This window comes from Rhodnius prolixus, unplaced genomic scaffold (genome assembly GCF_049639745.1).
Source record: "Rhodnius prolixus isolate KJV_2025 unplaced genomic scaffold, Rpr scaffold_2, whole genome shotgun sequence".
Lineage (NCBI taxonomy): Eukaryota > Metazoa > Arthropoda > Insecta > Hemiptera > Reduviidae > Rhodnius > Rhodnius prolixus.
Window position 1 is genome coordinate 54,959,994 of NW_027411592.1, and position 14,448 is coordinate 54,974,441.

Below are 14,448 nucleotides of genomic sequence, written 5' to 3' on the forward strand. Positions count from 1 at the left end.
TATTAGTAAGAATAAAATGAAAGAGAAAAATTATTTTTTTTCACTCTTTTATAACAGACAGCACAAAAAGAAAGAAGACAACAATTCAGGTATACTATAATAATATATTTCCAATAAGTAATAATATGATATAATAAAGTATTAACGGTCAATTACCTACTATAATAACACCAAAAGTCCAGCTTAGCCGGCCTTAGAGAAACAATAATATAGCAGGCACCCCCAAAGCTACCCTGATCTCTTTCTCTCGATATCCATGGCAACCCACAGCTTACTATTTCTATACAGTATCTATCTCTCTTACTAATCTGACCTCACCCTCACATACGATCCACAAATCCATATATATATTTTCTTTTCTTGAATCCACTTCCGTTTTCTTACGTTTCACATCCGTTTCCTTTTTTTTTTTTTTTTTAGGTCTTTAGAGTTTTAATTTTACACATTATAGAAAGCATTATTAAATAGCTTTTTTATTGGAGCCGTAGAATTTATTTTAATTTTCAGACCGATTCAATATTAAAAATAATCCATATTACTAGTAATTATTAAAAATAAATAATTAAAAATTTTACTTTCACTTAATGGGAAATTGTTGCAATCGGTTATCTAATCGATTTTCAATTTTTACCGGAAGTACACGTTCTATAGTCTCCTGAGTACGGAAAAAAAAAAAAATGTTATTTTAGAAGTTGATCTGTGTGTAAGTCTGTAACATAAAAGTAAAACCTTGAAAATCGCAGCAAGTTCAAGTAAAATGAGGGGAATCTGTTCTGATTATTCTTGGATTTATAATAAAGAACGCTTGATGAACAAAATCAAGGAGTTGCAGCAGGATCTGCGTAGGTTGTAATCTAGTTTTTCTGGATAGGTGGTGGAATATGAGCGACGAAAACCGTGTATAAGACTGGAGTATTGAAGTTAACAATTTATTTTAACACTCATAATAAAAAGGTTATTACTTAAACTGTAATTTAAAATCTTGTGAATCTAATTCACATAAAATTAGAATATATATTCTGATAAGTATATTCTGTTCGAAATGGAAACTGACTGGCTAGAATACAAAAAAATGGGGACCAATAATTCAGCTTTTATTTTTTATTTTTAGTCCTTGCAGACTAAAATTCTTCGCTCTATAGTCTTTCTACGTCACCAATCAAACCATTCACACAGACTTGAACATTCCTTTCGTGCAAACACAAGTTGCTGAAAACACGATACAGAAAATTCCATCTTAACATTCAATCACATCACAATCCACTTGTACAACATCTATCTTCCAGAACATTTCCAGACAACACTTCTAGGACAGTCTTAAAAGACAATCAGCCTCGTGATCTCCTCTCTGATGAAGAGAGTCAGTAGAATTTAGAATGTTTTTTGGGAGTGTTACCGTTGGATTTTTTTTTTTTAAATTAATTAATTTCCACGATTTTCCGCTGATTATTAGTATTTGTACCGCCGAATCGAGTACTCCACTGATTATAACTTTTGATTTTTCCGCTCTACTCAGAAATCGATCTTCTAGGAGTCGAATCAATCCTAGGAATTAAAACAAACAATTTGGTAAAACTTGACAAGTACAAAAATTCTAATTTACACCTGAAAACGGAAGTTATTATTAAAATAAATAAGAAAAGGAAACAGTTTGTTATAAATACTTGAGTGTAAAAAAAAAACAACTTCAGATTTAGCGATAGCGGCCAAGCTGCTGGCCAGCTATCACCATGGAAACGTCCCAGCAGAACTAAAGAGAATGAAATCCGGATAGAGATTATAAGCCCAAAAGGGAAACGAGGCGAAAATCCTGTAATAGTAAGCAGAAATTTCTCCTGCTTTTGTATCAATAACAAACAGGCTAATATTATGGCCTGAACCATTGGTTTTATTTTTTAAAGTTTTATAAAATAGTAAAAAGTGTTTATAATTTTTTTAAAAATTAAATATTTAATTGAAAATTTGATTTAGATTCGCAATGTTGGATAATATCTTTGATTTTTGGACTTCCTTCCAAGACCAGAGAAATATCAATTAGTTTGGTGTGGAAAATTTTGACTTCACTTATGTTTCCATCTCATTCTTGCTGACTCCGTTTAATATACCTCAGATTAATGAATGAAAATCCATTCCGGAATACAATAAACATACGTATAACGACAGATAAAATTAAAAACCTATTTAATTATTAATAAAACTGCTTTTAATAATGTCTATTTCTACGAAAAAATGACGAAGACTGAGCGGACCCCAAAACATCGATAATTCCATCGAAAACTCAAAAATCGGAAATCTGTCCGATCACAAACACTTTCTCTTATAGTACGAGGGTCGTTTGAAAAGTCCGTGCAAAAATAAAAACTACTTAATTTTTTGGGGTAAACCTTTTTTATTTTTCAACATAGTCTCCTTTTAGTCTTATACACTTCGTCCAACACTGCTCTAGTTTGTTGATCCCTTCCGAATAATAGGATTTGTCCAAGTCTGAAAAATAGCCATTCGTTTCTGCAATCACCTCCTCGTTTGAATAAAATCTTTTTCCCGCCAGCCATTTCTTCATATTGGGGAACAAATAGAAGTCCGAGGGAGCCAAGTCTGGAGAATAGGGGGGATGTGAAACGAGTTGGAACCCTATTTCCATTAATTTTGCGACCACAACTGCTGAGGTGTGAGCTGGTGCGATGTCGTGATGGAAAAGGACTTTTTTGTGGGCCAATCGTGGGCGTTTTTCTTGCAGCTCGGTTTTCAAACGGTCCAATAACGATGAATAATATGCACCTGTAATAGTTTTACCCTTTTCCAGATAGTCGATGAGGATTATTCCTTGCGAATCCCAAAAGACAGTCGCCATAATCTTTCCGGCCGAAGGAACGGTCTTCGCCTTTTTTTGGCGCAGATTCCCCCCTTGGTAACCCATTGTTTAGATTGTTCTTTGGCCTCAGGAGTGTAGTGATGTATCCATGTTTCATCCACAGTGACGAAACGACGCTTAAAGTCCTGCGAATTCTTCTGGAACAGCTGCAAACCGTCCTTGCAACACTTCACACGATTTCGTTTTTGGTCAAGCGTGAGCAATCGCGGCACCCATCTTGCGGATAGCTTTGTCATGTCCAAATGTTGATGCAAAATATTATGTACTAGTTCATTCGAGATGCCCACAGCACTAGCAATCTCACGCACCTTCACTCTTCTGTCATCCATCACCATATCATGGATTTTATCAATGATTTCTGGAGTAGTAACCTCAACAGGGCGTCCAGAACGTTCAGCGTCACTTGTGCCCATATGGCCACTCCGAAAATTTTGAAACCACTTATAAACTGTTCTAATCGAAGGTGCGGTGTCACCATAATGTTTATCAAGCTTCTCTTTAGTCTCCTGAGGCGTTTTGCCTTTCATAAAGTAGTGTTTAATCAACACACGAAATTCTTTTTCGTCCATTTTTTGAAAATCACTCGACTTCCTCGATTCAAACGAATGCCAAACACAAAGTAATAGACCGATCTGGCTGAAACTTGGTGTGTGTTCTTCCAAGAGATGCTACTAACTAAACATAACCTCGATACGCGCCAGTGGTGCTATCTCTCTGACTTTGCACGGACTTTTCAAACGACCCTCGTACAGTGACAGAAAGTGAACTATAGTTATTTATCGTAAGTCAAAGCACGCATATAAATTTAGACAAGGGAAGATCAGTGAAATTACCCTCTAGAAAGAATTATATTGCCCGCTATTAATTCTATGATGCATCACTTTCCAACAATAGTTGTCTGAAGGAATTGCACTGAAATTATTTGTTCACCAGTATTTATGCATGTAATGGAGGAGTTTGTTTATTAAGTTTCATTGATAGTTCTTTTGGGTTGTAAAAGCCTGTGTTGGCATAATATAATTACCAAACTATTAATAAAGTTGGGTGATTTTGTATGTTTATGGAAATAATTGTTTAATTTGAATTATAAAATAAAAGTATGGAACTCGCCTGACGATCATTCGATCAAGGCGCCAAATGTATGAAGAAAAATAACAAAAACATTATTTTCAAATAAAACATTTATAATAATAATAAATAATTTATCGTAAGTCAATCGAAAGCTCCTATCGATAAATAATGCATAGATAACGATACACAGTAATAGTGAAGGCAAATATTATTTTTTTCTTATTTAATCAATCGAATGTATGATTGTGTTACAAACTTTTTTCGATCTTTCTGTGATTTTCAAAAGCGAAAGTTTCATTTAAATCGTAGTATTTTGATTTGAAACTTCTCTGAGAATTTATTGGGGGGGGGGGGTTCTGGGAGATTCTGGTTATGATTTGCTTTCATTATCGATTTTATTACAGATGATCTTATACGATATTGAAGCTAATTATTTTTTTTATTAAGTTTAAGTTAAAACAAATAATTAATTACCAAAAATTTAGGTAAGAAAATCTCATGTCAGTTTTCACGAGAATTTTTTTTCTGAACTTTCTCTTTGAGGTAGTTGTGCTTCATCAACATTTTGTACTGTTAATCAAAGAACAGCAAGAGTAAAGCGCATATTGTTAATTAAGCAATAAATTACAACTTTATTAGCATTTATAATATGAAAGTGTCCCTCATGTTTTGGGGGGGGCAAAGATTTTGTGCTCGTTGTCGTCCATGCAAAATGTAATTAGAATTTGATAAAGGCAAAGGGCCCCCCATGGGCAAGAATGAGAGCCGTCAGTGTAGGCTGTTGCTTTGCCAGCCCTTGGGGTAAAAGAGTCTTATACAACCAAGGGTAGTAACTTTAAGTACGCCTATTGAATTCCAGATGAGTGACCAGGTTTGGAACCATGGTTTCACCAAACCAAAACTCTGCCCTTACAACATCCCTTTGCCATTAATGGCGTCAAACTCCTTCCTGTAGCCACTCTTTCATCCTGGGCCCGGCTACACACTGTTTTCCTATCCTACCCTGTATGTTGTGGGGGGAAAGCCAGGAAGTAGCAAGCAACCTTGATAAAATATGCAACATTCTAACTCCACCCTGTGAACAGTGAGCCCTTCCTTCACGCTGTGCAACCTAGTTAGCAAGAGGGTAAGTATCAGCTGACGTGATGGATTTTTGTCGGGTAGCCTAGCAACAAGACAGGTAAATGCATCAACCAAGTCCAACGGCCAGAATGGACCAATCCCATATCTCTCTTTTCAATTATGCATCTCCTAGCTTAGGTACATTAAACTTTTACGCCTTATCAATCGTAAAATTTCCCCCATATCAAAAGATTAAAAATTTAATTAATTTCTGAAGTTTCCTTAGTCGATTTGGCACATTAGAGAAATGGAAAATGTCATGAAAACTGTTGGAAAGAAAATTTTACTACCTTAAAGCTGGGAGCTAATTTGGTTAGTGATCAGCGCATCTGGATTCCCCAGATCTTAGGTTAGAAATCCATCAGCTAGCTCTTAGATCTTCTCTTCTGTCCAGAGTCTGTAACCAGAGAACACTGACCAGAGGCCGGCATGCGCTGAAAAAAGCTCACAGTACCAATGACCTAAGAATCCAAAAAATTACGTAAATTGCGATCAGAGAGAGAGAGTCAGTAAATGTTTCACATACACACGCGCGCCTTATTTTTAATTATAAACAATTTCAATTTAATTAAATTTTAGGCTGAAATTAATAAAATTTCAGCAATATGATGGTGAAAAATGTAATTACTAATTTTTTGTTTTAATTAACCGTACTATCTTTATTTTCATTTACAAAACAAAACAAAAAAAGACGCGAATATACGTGATATTAATTAAGCTAATTGTGTGATTCATCATGTTGTTTTATTAAAAATCGAGATACGGGTAAATGAATCGATAATATTTTCGATGGTTTATTGGTGTTGACTTTGGCTTTTTATTTGTTTGGCTTCTTTTTAGACTTGTGGTATCCGTTTCCACATCTTTAGCTAAATAAATAATAGTGAAGGGATTAACTCAGTGATTAGTGAGCTGAACTACCCAATTGGAAGTATCGAATTCGAGCTACTTGACCTTACATGTTTCTTAGACTTAGGCTAGTTCAATTAATGTTCGATTAATTACAGCAAATCGTTATTGGGACATTTTGCTCGCAATTGTACTGTCACAGAATTAGGAAAATTAAAAGTTTTAAAAAGTGGTTGTGAAAGGTTTGAAGGGTTTAAGCCAGGGTAAGCTCAGAACAATGGAAGCTACCTAAGCCTCAGAGTATAGAGAACATAAAAGAACACTGCTTAGAACATAAAATTACTGACTAAGAGTAGAATGACTAGCATTAACACTAACCTAGGAACTAGCGTAAATTGCAATAACTAACTGGGGTTAAACTAGGTATAAACTATTTCTAAAAGAATTGGTCTAAACTGGATGACGAGTAGAGTGACGTCGTGAAGAGAGTGTGAGAATGAATCCACAGCGAGTAAATGCAATGGCTGAATGCGATTGACTTGGAAACGAGAGTAAATTGCAATAATTAACTGAGGTAAACTAAATACAAACTATTTCTGAAAGAATTGGTCTAAACTGAATGTCGAATAGAGTGACGTCGTGAAGAGAGTGTAATATAAGAATGAATCCTCAGTGAGTGAATGCAATGGCTGAATGCGATTGACTTGGAAACGAGAGTAAATTGCAATAATTAACTGAGGTAAACTAAATACAAACTATTTCTAAAAGAATTGATCTAAACTGAATGTCGAATAGAGTGACGTCTTGAAGAGAGTGTAACATAAGAATGAATCCTCAGCGAGTGAATGCAATGGCTGAATGCGATTGACTTGGAAACGAGCGTAAATTGCAATAATTAACTGAGATAAACTAAATACTAAATATTTCTAAAAGAATTGTTCTAAACTGAATGTCATGTAGAGTAATGTCGTGAAGAGAGTCTAAGAATGAATCCTCAGTGAGTGAATGCAATGCCCTGAATGCGATTGAGTGTCCCGAAGCGGTATATACTCTGATGGCTTTGGGCAGCTTCTACTGTTCTCTGAGCCCTACCTGGGCTTTAACCCTTCTAAAAGACTTGGCCTAAACTGAATGACGAGTAGAGTAACGCTGTGGAAGAGAGTCTAATGAATGCAATGCCCTGAATGCGATTGATTGTCTGGCGCCCTTAGGTGGTTGTTCTGAGCCTACCTGGACTTTAGCCCTTTAAATCTTTCATAGCCACTTTTTCCATCATTTAAAATTTTCCTAATTCTGTGATTACACTAATAGCGGTGTTTGCACTAAATATCAAATTTGAGCTCTTTATGGTTTCAATTCATGGCAGAGTGTTCAAGTAAACTATCCTATCATACGCCACTCAAATCATTTAAGAAGAAAATGCCGCAGAAAACACGATATGAAAAATTGGACATGATCATAATACGTACTTTTACTTGTCAGTTAGAGGAATCTTAAGAATTACGAATAAGAGTGTGAAATCTGAGAGTTTGAAACTAGATTTTCCAGTTGAAAGTTCAAATACTATTTCCTGTTTTTGGGTGAAAAAAAAAACAAAAACCTGATAAATAATAAATGAATTCTTGTGTCATAGACTTGATGATGAAAATGAATGAAAGATTTGTATGTTGTGATAAAGTGGCGCTAGTGAGGGAGGAGGTAAAGTGGTATAAGAGGCGTAATATTAGTAGCAGTGTTGTTACTGGTGGTGGTGGAAACTATAAGGTTGGCAACATTGCCGGAGATTGAATATGAAAATTTAATAGCATACGTATGTGTGTGGAAGCGGAGTAAATCACTTGCCACAGCCGAGTTATGAGTTATATAAGTTACGCTAACGTGAAACTTAGCAGAAACTCCGCTATATCAAATATACCAGAATTATTACATCGATATCGTATGCATTTGTCTTAATATTGTTTTAATTACAATCTGTGATACGATATTTTCAAATTTTTTTGTTAACTTAAGGCGCCCGAAGACACAGACGCCCGAAGCTGTTTTCCGTGCCAGGGAGAGAAAAACCGATAATTTTTCTTTAAAAATAAAAATAAATAAATAAAATAAACAAAAATAATTGCTATTGGTTGGTGAAAGAATTTTTTTTAAAAAGTTTTTGAATTTTTTAGCCCCCCCATTACTTTCTTGATTTTTTTGTAACGTCTTTCTCTTTAACCTGTGATTAATAGTTTGATTATTATAGATAAATAGATATTAAAGTCAATCTAAGTTAAATGGTGGGCTACTTGAACAAAACGTTTGTAGATGAAAACAGTCAGCAGCATAAGGATTGTGACAACTAATAAATTCTAAAAAATATTAGAATGGAATAGAATAGAAAAGAAATTTATTATTCTGGGACAATTGTCCCCTAAGAATAAATACAGGTACAAATAGAGGCCTTAATAGTTTGGCCTGTGATTAAACAGAAAATAAATAAATAAATAAGTATTTACAAAAAAGTGAAAATAAAAATAACAGCAGAAATTAAGGGAATAAATTAAAACGATTAGAATTTCGGAGGAAGCTGAATAGAAAGGAGATAACTGAATAGACGGGATTGAAAGATGGATAGGGTAGGAGCATGGCGGACAGATGAAGGTAAGGAGTTCCAGAGAGAGGTAGCACGTATTAGGAAGGACTTGTCAAAGGATGAGGTACGGTGTGAGGGAATATAGAGATCGGATGAGCGAGATCTGGTATCGAGGGTTTAAACATAAGAAGTTGAAAAATATAGGAAGGCCTTTGAGACTGGATGACTTGAAAAAGGAAAGAAGCCAAATGATATTGGCGGCGATAGTCAGGAGAAAATTCACTTCAACTCATCGTAGCAGTGCGAAATGCGAGAGTCTCTGGAAATGCTAAAAATAAATCTTATGAAGCAGTTTATGAGGCGCTTGGGCTTAGCTACAATATCACCAGAAAGACTGGCCATACACTAAGCAACCATAGTCGAAAGAAATGGGGGAATATTAATAAAAATTTAAAGCATAAAAATTACTTAAATGATACCAATAAATTATTAATGAAATGTTGGGTACTCGCTGATGTGTGAACCTTTTGGCGTTTAATCAACCCTTATACTTAACTTTTTAAACTGTAAGTTTTCGGTTAAGGTATTTTCTACCCATTCAATGCGAAAAATGAAAGAAATATAAGGAAATGTGTGCTACTTAGGCTAAAAAAAAAAATCCGGGTCACTTCCGGTAAGTAGAACGACTAAATCGGCCAGCAGTAGATGTTACAACTAAAGGAGATTTTTTTATTTCTTCAACTTCAATGTCTATAACAGGGGGAATTAAAAGGAAATGTGGGAGAAATAGTCCAAGGTAAAGGGTGCTTTCCGGCAATGAAAACAACTATGGCGCCTAGAAAAGATGTTACAATTAATGTTGATCTACTCGTATTTCTACACAATAAATGCCTAAATCAAAGGAAATATAACAGAAATGTGAGCTACTTTGGACAGAAAAAGTTTTTCTTCTGGGGTTGGAGAATCACGATTCAAGCCAGCAATAGATTTTGGGTAACCAGCAACTACTACAACCAAAGAAGGGACTTTTCATTTCACACATTCCGGAAATTGTAAGGAATGGAGGAATTATCAGGAAGTATAAAGACAAAAAAGACAATATGAATACCAGTAGTATATCTTAACAGTTGTAGACCTAATTCAGTTCACCTATTACGAAAAACTAGTGAATACTAGGGACTATCAGCTAGTTTTAACAGGGAATAGTGCGCTTTGTGGCAGAAACAACACCTATTTAGGGCAGCACTAAATATTATAACATATGTTGTCCTTTTTCGCTTCATTCATTGCGAAAAATGAAGGAATAATTAAAAACTATCAGCTAGCTTGGACAGGAAATTAGTGTAAGACGGCGGAATTTAAATCAAGCACGTTTCAAATATATTTTAACACCTAAGCATTTAATAATTGAATCATATATTTTCTTTTACCGTCAGAAAAACCACAATACATCTTAAATATACTCTATGCTTAAGTTGTTTTTATTCAAACATTCAGATTTCTTAACATTGGTTAATATTAACACCGATCTATGCTAAATAACATTTTGTCGATTTTAAACAAACGCCAAAGAATAGTCTAGTAGATGAAAATCTTTACGAAAGTTTGTTGCTTTTCTTGATATATCTTTGGTCTTACTTGTAATACAATTTTTTTTGGGAGAATTTTGAAAGATAGGGAGGGTACAATCTGGCTACATTCAGTCGAATCATAGTCGAAGGAGAAGATCTACTCTTGGTTAATAAGGTGACGGCATGATCTCCTTAACGGCTTTAAAAACCTTTAGAAAAGGCTACAAAGATACCTTAGAAAAATTGAGAAGATTTAGGTACTGGCTCTGTTAGCCTGCTCAGAGGAGCAGTTGCCCGGGGGGCACCACGTGGAGGTAGAGCTCAGAATTTGGCCCCCCAATATAATACCATTCTTGCCTTTATAAAACCGCATTCCAGCCAGTTTTGACCCCCTTATAAAGCAGGCTTATTAGCAAATGTCAATATTATATTGGCATCCATCGCCTGCGAAGGCAACGGGGTGAAAACCAGTGATTTTGGAATGCGGTTAGCCGCGAAAAAAATTTGGCATGAATGGCGGAAAAAAGATTTTTCGCGTTTTGGGGGAAACAAAAGAAAATAGAACAATGAAAACCAACAATACAACCAACAACAACAACAGCAACAACAACAACAACAACAACAAACAACTGAAAATCGAAAAACGAGAGGAATGAAACAACAAAACAACTGAAACAAAACCAACCAACAAAAACAAAAAAAACAATATAAAACCTGAAAATACATAGTAAAAATACATAGTTTATATAAATACATAATATATAAATAATATAAATATGAATAAATATTTAAAATAATCATGCAGAGAAAGAAAGCATGCTTAGTAACAAAAGAAACAAACCTTTGCTGCTCTACTTGGACTTGAAGTTCCGAAGAAGGATATTAGTAGTGGCCATATAAATGAATAATTATGATTCTATTTATTTATAAAATGACTAGTGTCATTTTGTCATGCACTAAATATATATCATGCACTAAAGAGTGGCTGGTTGATGTGTAGCTGAAAACCCTAACTTAAAAGCAAATTATAAACTTTAATTTTGAAATTACTTTAACTATCTAATATGTTGTATTGGTCCACCTGAAAACCCTAACTAAAAAGCAAATTCTAAACTTTAATTTTCAAATTACTTTAACTATCTAATATGTTGTGTCATCCTTCTTCTTGAAGTCCTTAACATGCCCTAATAAATGGAATCATAATTATGGATAAACTCGAAGTATTTATCGTTGACGGAAAAGATAGTTCGCAAATAAAATTTGGCCAAGTGTAAAAAAATAAATTTTGATGAGGAGATTTTAGAGTGCCACTCGCTGTAGGCGAGCCTAGAGCGAGTGACACGCTACTAATCGCGCCCGAACGTCATCGATATAACCACTATAATTCCCCAGTCTACCTTTTTTTGCTGTAGGTTGGGATATGTAACAATATCTTGCAGTTACATATCCATCGATGTTGCTTCTTCTTCTTCTGCACCGCATCAGAGTAACGCAAAAATATAACGCAAAAAATGATAGCGCATTACATTGCGGAATTTAGAAAAATATAAATAAATAAATATGAAAGAAATGAAAATGAAAAAGTTGAAAGCAATCTCCGATAAAAGCACTCCCGGAATTTTAACACTCCCGGAACTTTAACACTCCCGAGCTGAAACAGAGAAAAGAAAAAAAAAAAAACATCCTCCCTTTGGAGGAGGCAAGTGGTTTTTGTTACGTCTGCATGTGTTTATTGCTTGTGTTTTAAAGAGTGCATGGTATTTTGAGCTGGGGTAACCGTGGGGTCGCTACTCCCCAGGTAGCTGCATGCATCAGCTACCCCTTGCGGCGTTTATTGGCAATGTTACCGGAACCACTAAAAAACTGCCGGAAAACCGCTTTCTGAATAAAAGAAAAACTAGTCGCAAATGAAGAATACATGCTTTTTTTTTATCCACTATTTTACCGAAGAACAAATAGTAATGTTTTTCGACCTAAGGATGGAAGAAAATACGAAATTAATATTAAAGGAAGTCTATTCTACTATTTCCGGTCTGCAATAGTTGGTTTAAAACAGCATAGTGGACAATATAAGTATGAACCTGGAAAGCTGGAGTGAAGTATGTCCTTTGTCTATTTACAGCTCTTCCGTTTGCAGTCTAGGTTGAAATTCCAGGACCAGGACTTCAGGACTGTACCCGGTTAAAAAAATATAAACCATTCCATTAACCCATTTCACCAGAACCACCTAATTCAGATCATCATCCTAAGTAACCCATTACTTAGTAAAGTAATCTATTTACGATCTCACAACTGAACTCTCCGCTTTGAAAAACACAAGATACTAACAATGAAATTCCTAACAAGTTAAATATCAATGAAATAATAATAGAACATATATTTTTTTTTTTTTCATTTGTAAGGTAATTAAAATTATAATGTAATTTTTTGTTTATAACAACTTCTAAATTATACATTTACTTTTAATTGCAAATTTAGGGTACACGTCGAACAATTATGGGTTTAACTGCTAAATGTTTAATCTTAGTTTGAAATGTGAAAAGTGAAAACGGCTTTTAGTTTGATACCAAAGCATCAAGATGTTAAATGGTAGTAAAATGAAATAAAATAGTAGTAAAAAAGTGTTTCAGGAAATCTGTTACAAAAAGTGTAAAAGAATTGGATAGAATTCAGCTTCCTCTAGAGTTAAGTTCAAAAGAAGAAAAGAGGCACCAAGTAAAAAATAAATGAGGTACCATTTTTGTACTACTACAAACACAACGATTGAACGATTATTACTATCCTATCTAATCCGGTTCCTTTATCCCATCAAATCCAGTTCATATATCCCATCAAATCCAGTTCATATATCCCATCTAATCCAGCTCATCTATCCCATCTAATCCATCCCATGTAATCCAGTACATCTATCCTCTCTAATCAAATACATCTATTCCATCCAGTTCATCTATCCCATCTAACCCAGTTCGTATATCCCATTTAGTCCTTCATCTATCCTACAAATCCGGTACATCTATCCCATCTAAACCAAGGCTTCTATCCCATCTAATTGAGTACATCTATACCACCTAATCCAATACATCTATCCCATCTAACCCAGTTTATCTATTTCTGTACGATCTCTAATCTCTAATCATCGTATACTTCAAAATAAAATTTACCAGACGTAACAAATGATTATTCCAAATTACTTGCAACTTGAATTTAATATTTAGCCTATTAGGATGCAAATCTTCAGCCTTAAATGTGTGCTCTAATAAAGCTTTCTTTGTAAAAGTCAATAATGATTAGGTATAGCACAATTAGGTCTTGCTTTTCAAAATTAATGAAGGTAAAATTAAATGAACTCAAATTCCAAATTGGAATGCACTTTCGTAAATTATGAGACTATCACAAAACCATAAATAGTATATTTAGTTACAGCATATTTATATTTATGTATATATTTATGGTTATAGTATATTTCCGGAACAGTGTTCGAGAGTTTTCTGTTTGAATGTGTAAAAATTAATAACGACAGAATTTGTAGGACAATTTTTGCATAGATATCTTTTATTGACGTGATCTTTTATTTCATATATAAACCAAAATTTATGATTGCTACCAGATAGAAACTTGTATTTCTTTTAAATAAAAAACTTTATAGAATTCTCCTAATATGCCTTCTAATTAGGCCGGGTCTAAATGAACAAGAACTAACGCTACCAATTCAATACGGAACGGAAGAGCGCAGAACGCCGTATAACGGTAGCATGCTACCTTAGAAGAATTACGAAACCAATAAAGCGACTAAATACGTGTAAATCGAGCGGCCCCTATTCACGAGCGACGCGCTTTTCTCCGACGAGCAAAAAGCCGACGCGATTTAAATTCGTCGTTGTTTTAAAAGTATCGACGCGCGCAAGCAACAAATCACAAAGTACGCGCCGTATCTCGTCGAACGATAGACCCAGCTTTAAGTTTACAGAGATTTCTCAATTTCATTATCTTTGAATTCGATCTCAAAAAATAAGATTCTCAGAGTCTTATTGGAACCTACAGAACGGGTAAATCAGATCATATGTGAAGTTTTAAGACATAGTTTTTCTAAAAGTTACTGCTTCCATCCCACCTTTTTGAAAAACTTCAGTGTATAACAAATTCATCAATTCAGAACCACATTTTTAAAGGAACACAGCTTATGAACAAGATGATACAAAGCACAATTTTATCTTTTAACTATTTTCCCATTTAGAGCCTTAAAAAATTATCCATTTATTTTTACTCGCAAAAGGAGTAACAAACAGCTCGCGAGTAAATCTGTTTCAGCAGATTTTCCGAATAGAAAAACCTTTTTGAGCGAACTTTCAGCCCAAGAAATAAAACTGATTGAAAATTACCATAGATACGGT

The 14,448-nt window shown here is 34.5% G+C and overlaps 1 protein-coding gene and 1 long non-coding RNA gene across 2 annotated transcripts in view; one reads left to right on the top strand and one right to left on the bottom strand.

Annotated features, from left to right (window-relative positions):
• Positions 1-10,384, bottom strand: part of LOC141450020 (uncharacterized) — an 86,442-nt gene extending 76,058 nt beyond the window's left edge. The window contains exon 1 of the long non-coding RNA XR_012455883.1: positions 5,356-10,384. This is a non-coding gene — a long non-coding RNA (uncharacterized lncRNA). The remainder of the gene's footprint in view (positions 1-5,355) is intronic.
• Ccn (cellular communication network factor protein Ccn) overlaps positions 1-14,448 on the top strand; it is a 506,353-nt gene that overhangs the window by 133,527 nt on the left and 358,378 nt on the right. The gene's annotated exons all lie outside the window — the stretch shown is intronic.